The 7,500-nt window shown below is 55.8% G+C and overlaps 1 non-coding gene across 1 annotated transcript in view; it reads right to left on the reverse strand.

Annotated features, from left to right (window-relative positions):
- LOC144424923 (small subunit ribosomal RNA) overlaps positions 1 to 464 on the reverse strand; it is a 1,809-nt gene extending 1,345 nt beyond the window's left edge. Inside the window, exon 1 of the ribosomal RNA XR_013477142.1 lies at positions 1 to 464. This exon is cut by the window's left edge and continues 1,345 nt beyond it. This is a non-coding gene — a ribosomal RNA (small subunit ribosomal RNA).
- Positions 465 to 7,500: the final 7,036 nt, after the last annotated feature.

A 7,500-nucleotide genomic window follows, 5' to 3' on the forward strand; every position in this document is an offset into this window, starting at 1 on the left:
TACCTCCCCGTGTCGGGAATGGGTAATTTGCGCGCCTGCTGCCTTCCTTGGATGTGGTAGCCGTTTCTCAGGCTCCCTCTCCGGAATCGAACCCTGATTCCCCGTTACCCGTTATCACAAAGGTAGGCACGTAGCGTACCTTCGACAGTTGATAGGGCAGACACTTGAATGATACGTCGTCGGTGCAGAGACCGTACGATCCGCGTGGTTATCCAGAGTCATCAAACGTCACAGGACGAACCCGGTCGGTTTTGATCTGATAAAAGCGCGCCTCCCGAAGTCGGCGCTTAATGCATGTATTAGCTCTAGAATTACCACAGTTATCCACTTCGCTTACGAGACCAAATAAACCAAGACTGATTTAATGAGCCATTCGCAGTTTCGCTTTACGAGAACTCGTACTTGCACCTGCATGGCTTAATCTTTGAGACAAGCATATCACTACTGGCAGGATCAACCAGATAGCTGCGACAGCTGCGCTCGGCCCTTGCTGGGCCGCCCGGCGCGTGCTCGTCGCATTCGTTTAAGACCGAGGCGATCGCCTGCGGCCGTAGTCAGCTTCGACAGTCGCTGGCCGCGACGTCCACGCTCTCGCCGGCAGTGCCAGGCGGAGCGATTTGCGTTTTTTCTTTGCTCGCCCTCTCTCGGGCTCGATCCATTCAGTTTCGCACAAACAAGAGCTCTGCCGGCCGCCTGCAGCGGTGCCTAAAACCCGGGCATAACAATGCGACCGTTCTGCTAGGCCGACAAGCGCTCAAGCCAGACGCTCGATCGAACGCCCCCTACATATTAGTCGAGACAACGGCTCGCTCATTAGCATCGCGTTTGTACTTTAACTTTTTTTGGCTCGGCTTTTTTCGACGCCGATGCCGGCGACGCAGCACTCTCTCGCCCGCCAGCCACCGAGAAAAGGGTGCGCTCCGACCGGCCCCGCACCGTACGCCGCTCTTTCTTGGCTCATTCGAGTTTACTGTCTTTCGCTTTGACATGCCTTACCTAGGGTTAGGTTAGTATGCTTGCACGTTTGTACTTTAACTTTTTTCGGCTCGGCATCTTTCGACGCCGATGCCGGCGACGCAGCACTCTCTCGCCCGCCAGCCACCGAGAAAAGGGTGCGCTCCGACCGGCCCCGCACCGCTCTTTCTTAGCTCATTCGAGTTTACTGTCTTTCGCTCTGACATGCCTTACCTAGGGTTAGGTTAGTATGCTTGCACGTTTGTACTTTAACTTTTTTCGGCTCGGCTTCTTTCGACGCCGATGCCGGCGACGCAGCACTCTCTCGCCCGCCAGCCACCGAGAAAAGGGTGCGCTCCGACCGGCCCCGCACCGCTCTTTATTGGCTCATTCGAGTTTACTGTCTTTCGCTCTAACATGCCTTACCTAGGGTTAGGTTAGTATGCTTGCACGTTTGTACTTTAACTTTTTTCGGCTCGGCTTCTTTCGACGCCGATGCCGGCGACGCAGCACTCTCTCGGCCGCCAGCCACCGAGAAAAGGGTGCGCTCCGACCGGCCCCGCACCGCTCTTTCTTGGCTCATTCGAGTTTACTGTCTTTCGCTCTGACATGCCTTACCTAGGGTTAGGTTAGTATGCTTGCACGTTTGTACTTTAACTTTTTTCGGCTCGGCTTCTTTCGACGCCGATGCCGGCGACGCAGCACTCTCTCGGCCGCCAGCCACCGAGAAAAGGGTGCGCTCCGACCGGCCCCGCACCGCTCTTTCTTAGCTCATTCGAGTTTACTGTCTTTCGCTCTGACATGCCTTACCTAGGGTTAGGTTAGTATGCTTGCACGTTTGTACTTTAACTTTTTTCGGCTCGGCTTCTTTCGACGCCGATGCCGGCGACGCAGCACTCTCTCGCCCGCCAGCCACCGAGAAAAGGGTGCGCTCCGACCGGCCCCGCACCGCTCTTTCTTGGCTCATTCGAGTTTACTGTCTTTCGCTCTGACATGCATTACCTAGGGTTAGGTTAGTATGCTTGCACGTTTGTACTTTAACTTTTTTCGGCTCGGCTTCTTTCGACGCCGATGCCGGCGACGCAGCACTCTCTCGGCCGCCAGCCACCGAGAAAAGGGTGCGCTCCGACCGGCCCCGCACCGCTCTTTCTTAGCTCATTCGAGTTTACTGTCTTTCGCTCTGACATGCCTTACCTAGGGTTAGGTTAGTATGCTTGCACGTTTGTACTTTAACTTTTTTCGGCTCGGCTTCTTTCGACGCCGATGCCGGCGACGCAGCACTCTCTCGCCCGCCAGCCACCGAGAAAAGGGTGCGCTCCGACCGGCCCCGCACCGCTCTTTCTTGGCTCATTCGAGTTTACTGTCTTTCGCTCTGACATGCCTTACCTAGGGTTAGGTTAGTATGCTTGCACGTTTGTACTTTAACTTTTTTCGGCTCGGCTTCTTTCGACGCCGATGCCGGCGACGCAGCACTCTCTCGGCCGCCAGCCACCGAGAAAAGGGTGCGCTCCGACCGGCCCCGCACCGCTTTTTCTTAGCTCATTCGAGTTTACTGTCTTTCGCTCTGACATGCCTTACCTAGGGTGTTAGGTTAGTATGCTTGCACGTTTGTACTTTAACTTTTTTCGGCTCGGCTTCTTTCGACGCCGATGCCGGCGACGCAGCACTCTCTCGCCCGCCAGCCACCGAGAAAAGGGTGCGCTCCGACCGGCCCCGCACCGCTCTTTCTTGGCTCATTCGAGTTTACTGTCTTTCGCTCTGACATGCATTACCTAGGGTTAGGTTAGTATGCTTGCACGTTTGTACTTTAACTTTTTTCGGCTCGGCTTCTTTCGACGCCGATGCCGGCGACGCAGCACTCTCTCGGCCGCCAGCCACCGAGAAAAGGGTGCGCTCCGACCGGCCCCGCACCGCTCTTTCTTAGCTCATTCGAGTTTACTGTCTTTCGCTCTGACATGCCTTACCTAGGGTTAGGTTAGTATGCTTGCACGTTTGTACTTTAACTTTTTTCGGCTCGGCTTCTTTCGACGCCGATGCCGGCGACGCAGCACTCTCTCGCCCGCCAGCCACCGAGAAAAGGGTGCGCTCCGACCGGCCCCGCACCGCTCTTTCTTGGCTCATTCGAGTTTACTGTCTTTCGCTCTGACATGCATTACCTAGGGTTAGGTTAGTATGCTTGCACGTTTGTACTTTAACTTTTTTCGGCTCGGCTTCTTTCGACGCCGATGCCGGCGACGCAGCACTCTCTCGGCCGCCAGCCACCGAGAAAAGGGTGCGCTCCGACCGGCCCCGCACCGCTCTTTCTTAGCTCATTCGAGTTTACTGTCTTTCGCTCTGACATGCCTTACCTAGGGTTAGGTTAGTATGCTTGCACGTTTGTACTTTAACTTTTTTCGGCTCGGCTTCTTTCGACGCCGATGCCGGCGACGCAGCACTCTCTCGCCCGCCAGCCACCGAGAAAAGGGTGCGCTCCGACCGGCCCCGCACCGCTCTTTCTTGGCTCATTCGAGTTTACTGTCTTTCGCTCTGACATGCATTACCTAGGGTTAGGTTAGTATGCTTGCACGTTTGTACTTTAACTTTTTTCGGCTCGGCTTCTTTCGACGCCGATGCCGGCGACGCAGCACTCTCTCGGCCGCCAGCCACCGAGAAAAGGGTGCGCTCCGACCGGCCCCGCACCGCTCTTTCTTAGCTCATTCGAGTTTACTGTCTTTCGCTCTGACATGCCTTACCTAGGGTTAGGTTAGTATGCTTGCACGTTTGTACTTTAACTTTTTTCGGCTCGGCTTCTTTCGACGCCGATGCCGGCGACGCAGCACTCTCTCGCCCGCCAGCCACCGAGAAAAGGGTGCGCTCCGACCGGCCCCGCACCGCTCTTTCTTGGCTCATTCGAGTTTACTGTCTTTCGCTCTGACATGCATTACCTAGGGTTAGGTTAGTATGCTTGCACGTTTGTACTTTAACTTTTTTCGGCTCGGCTTCTTTCGACGCCGATGCCGGCGACGCAGCACTCTCTCGGCCGCCAGCCACCGAGAAAAGGGTGCGCTCCGACCGGCCCCGCACCGCTCTTTCTTAGCTCATTCGAGTTTACTGTCTTTCGCTCTGACATGCCTTACCTAGGGTTAGGTTAGTATGCTTGCACGTTTGTACTTTAACTTTTTTCGGCTCGGCTTCTTTCGACGCCGATGCCGGCGACGCAGCACTCTCTCGCCCGCCAGCCACCGAGAAAAGGGTGCGCTCCGACCGGCCCCGCACCGCTCTTTCTTGGCTCATTCGAGTTTACTGTCTTTCGCTCTGACATGCATTACCTAGGGTTAGGTTAGTATGCTTGCACGTTTGTACTTTAACTTTTTTCGGCTCGGCTTCTTTCGACGCCGATGCCGGCGACGCAGCACTCTCTCGGCCGCCAGCCACCGAGAAAAGGGTGCGTTCCGACCGGCCCCGCACCGCTCTTTCTTAGCTCATTCGAGTTTACTGTCTTTCGCTCTGACATGCCTTACCTAGGGTTAGGTTAGTATGCTTGCACGTTTGTACTTTAACTTTTTTCGGCTCGGCTTCTTTCGACGCCGATGCCGGCGACGCAGCACTCTCTCGCCCGCCAGCCACCGAGAAAAGGGTGCGCTCCGACCGGCCCCGCACCGTACGCCGCTCTTTCTTGGCTCATTCGAGTTTACTGTCTTTCGCTCTAACACACCTTACCTAGGGTTAGGTTAGTATGCTTGCACGTTTGTACTTTAACTTTTTTCGGCTCGGCTTCTTTCGACGCCGATGCCGGCGACGCAGCACTCTCTCGCCCGCCAGCCACCGAGAAAAGGGTGCGCTCCGACCGGCCCCGCACCGCTCTTTATTGGCTCATTCGAGTTTACTGTCTTTCGCTCTAACATGCCTTACCTAGGGTTAGGTTAGTATGCTTGCACGTTTGTACTTTAACTTTTTTCGGCTCGGCTTCTTTCGACGCCGATGCCGGCGACGCAGCACTCTCTCGGCCGCCAGCCACCGAGAAAAGGGTGCGCTCCGACCGGCCCCGCACCGCTCTTTCTTGGCTCATTCGAGTTTACTGTCTTTCGCTCTGACATGCCTTACCTAGGGTTAGGTTAGTATGCTTGCACGTTTGTACTTTAACTTTTTTCGGCTCGGCTTCTGTCGACGCCAATGCCGGCGACGCAGCACTCTCTCGGCCGCCAGCCACCGAGAAAAGGGTGCGCTCCGACCGGCCCCGCACCGCTCTTTCTTAGCTCATTCGAGTTTACTGTCTTTCGCTCTGACATGCCTTACCTAGGGTTAGGTTAGTATGCTTGCACGTTTGTACTTTAACTTTTTTCGGCTCGGCTTCTGTCGACGCCGATGCCGGCGACGCAGCACTCTCTCGCCCGCCAGCCACGGAGAAAAGGGTGCGCTCCGACCGGCCCCGCACCGCTCTTTCTTGGCTCATTCGAGTTTACTGTCTTTCGCTCTGACATGCATTACCTAGGGTTAGGTTAGTATGCTTGCACGTTTGTACTTTAACTTTTTTCGGCTCGGCTTCTTTCGACGCCGATGCCGGCGACGCAGCACTCTCTCGGCCGCCAGCCACCGAGAAAAGGGTGCGCTCCGACCGGCCCCGCACCGCTCTTTCTTAGCTCATTCGAGTTTACTGTCTTTCGCTCTGACATGCCTTACCTAGGGTTAGGTTAGTATGCTTGCACGTTTGTACTTTAACTTTTTTCGGCTCGGCTTCTTTCGACGCCGATGCCGGCGACGCAGCACTCTCTCGCCCGCCAGCCACCGAGAAAAGGGTGCGCTCCGACCGGCCCCGCACCGCTCTTTCTTGGCTCATTCGAGTTTACTGTCTTTCGCTCTGACATGCATTACCTAGGGTTAGGTTAGTATGCTTGCACGTTTGTACTTTAACTTTTTTCGGCTCGGCTTCTTTCGACGCCGATGCCGGCGACGCAGCACTCTCTCGCCCGCCAGCCACCGAGAAAAGGGTGCGCTCCGACCGGCCCCGCACCGCTCTTTCTTGGCTCATTCGAGTTTACTGTCTTTCGCTCTGACATGCATTACCTAGGGTTAGGTTAGTATGCTTGCACGTTTGTACTTTAACTTTTTTCGGCTCGGCTTCTTTCGACGCCGATGCCATCGACGCAGCATTCTCTCGGCCGCCAGCCACCGAGAAAAGGGTGCGCTCCGACCGGCCCCGCACCGCTCTTTCTTAGCTCATTCGAGTTTACTGTCTTTCGCTCTGACATGCCTTACCTAGGGTTAGGTTAGTATGCTCGCACGTTTGTACTTTAACTTTTTTCGGCTCGGCTTCTTTCGACGCCGATGCCGGCGACGCAGCACTCTCTCGCCCGCCAGCCACCGAGAAAAGGGTGCGCTCCGACCGGCCCCGCACCGTACGCCGCTCTTTCTTGGCTCATTCGAGTTTACTGTCTTTCGCTCTAACACACCTTACCTAGGGTTAGGTTAGTATGCTTGCACGTTTGTACTTTAACTTTTTTCGGCTCGGCTTCTTTCGACGCCGATGCCGGCGACGCAGCACTCTCTCGGCCGCCAGCCACCGAGAAAAGGGTGCGCTCCGACCGGCCCCGCACCGCTCTTTATTGGCTCATTCGAGTTTACTGTCTTTCGCTCTAACATGCCTTACCTAGGGTTAGGTTAGTATGCTTGCACGTTTGTACTTTAACTTTTTTCGGCTCGGCTTCTTTCGACGCCGATGCCGGCGACGCAGCACTCTCTCGGCCGCCAGCCACCGAGAAAAGGGTGCGCTCCGACCGGCCCCGCACCGCTCTTTCTTGGCTCATTCGAGTTTACTGTCTTTCGCTCTGACATGCCTTACCTAGGGTTAGGTTAGTATGCTTGCACGTTTGTACTTTAACTTTTTTCGGCTCGGCTTCTTTCGACGCCGATGCCGGCGACGCAGCACACTCTCGCCCGCCAGCCACCGAGAAAAGGGTGCGCTCCGACCGGCCCCGCACCGCTCTTTCTTGGCTCTTTCGAGTTTACTGTCTTTCGCTCTGACATGCATTACCTAGGGTTAGGTTAGTATGCTTGCACGTTTGTACTTTAACTTTTTTCGGCTCGGCTTCTTTCGACGCCGATGCCGGCGACGCAGCACTCTCTCGGCCGCCAGCCACCGAGAAAAGGGTGCGCTCCGACCGGCCCCGCACCGCTCTTTCTTGGCTCATTCGAGTTTACTGTCTTTCGCTCTGACATGCCTTACCTAGGGTTAGGTTAGTATGCTTGCACGTTTGTACTTTAACTTTTTTCGGCTCGGCTTCTTTCGACGCCGATGCCGGCGACGCAGCACTCTCTCGGCCGCCAGCCATCGAGAAAAGGGTGCGCTCCGACCGGCCCCGCACCGCTCTTTCTTAGCTCATTCGAGTTTACTGTCTTTCGCTCTGACATGCCTTACCTAGGGTTAGGTTAGTATGCTTGCACGTTTGTACTTTAACTTTTTTCGGCTCGGCTTCTTTCGACGCCGATGCCGGCGACGCAGCACTCTCTCGCCCGCCAGCCACCGAGAAAAGGGTGCGCTCCGACCGGCCCCGCACCGCTCTTTCTTGG

Source organism: Styela clava, chromosome 6 (assembly GCF_964204865.1).
Source record: "Styela clava chromosome 6, kaStyClav1.hap1.2, whole genome shotgun sequence".
In the NCBI taxonomy this organism is placed as follows: Eukaryota; Metazoa; Chordata; class Ascidiacea; order Stolidobranchia; family Styelidae; genus Styela; species Styela clava.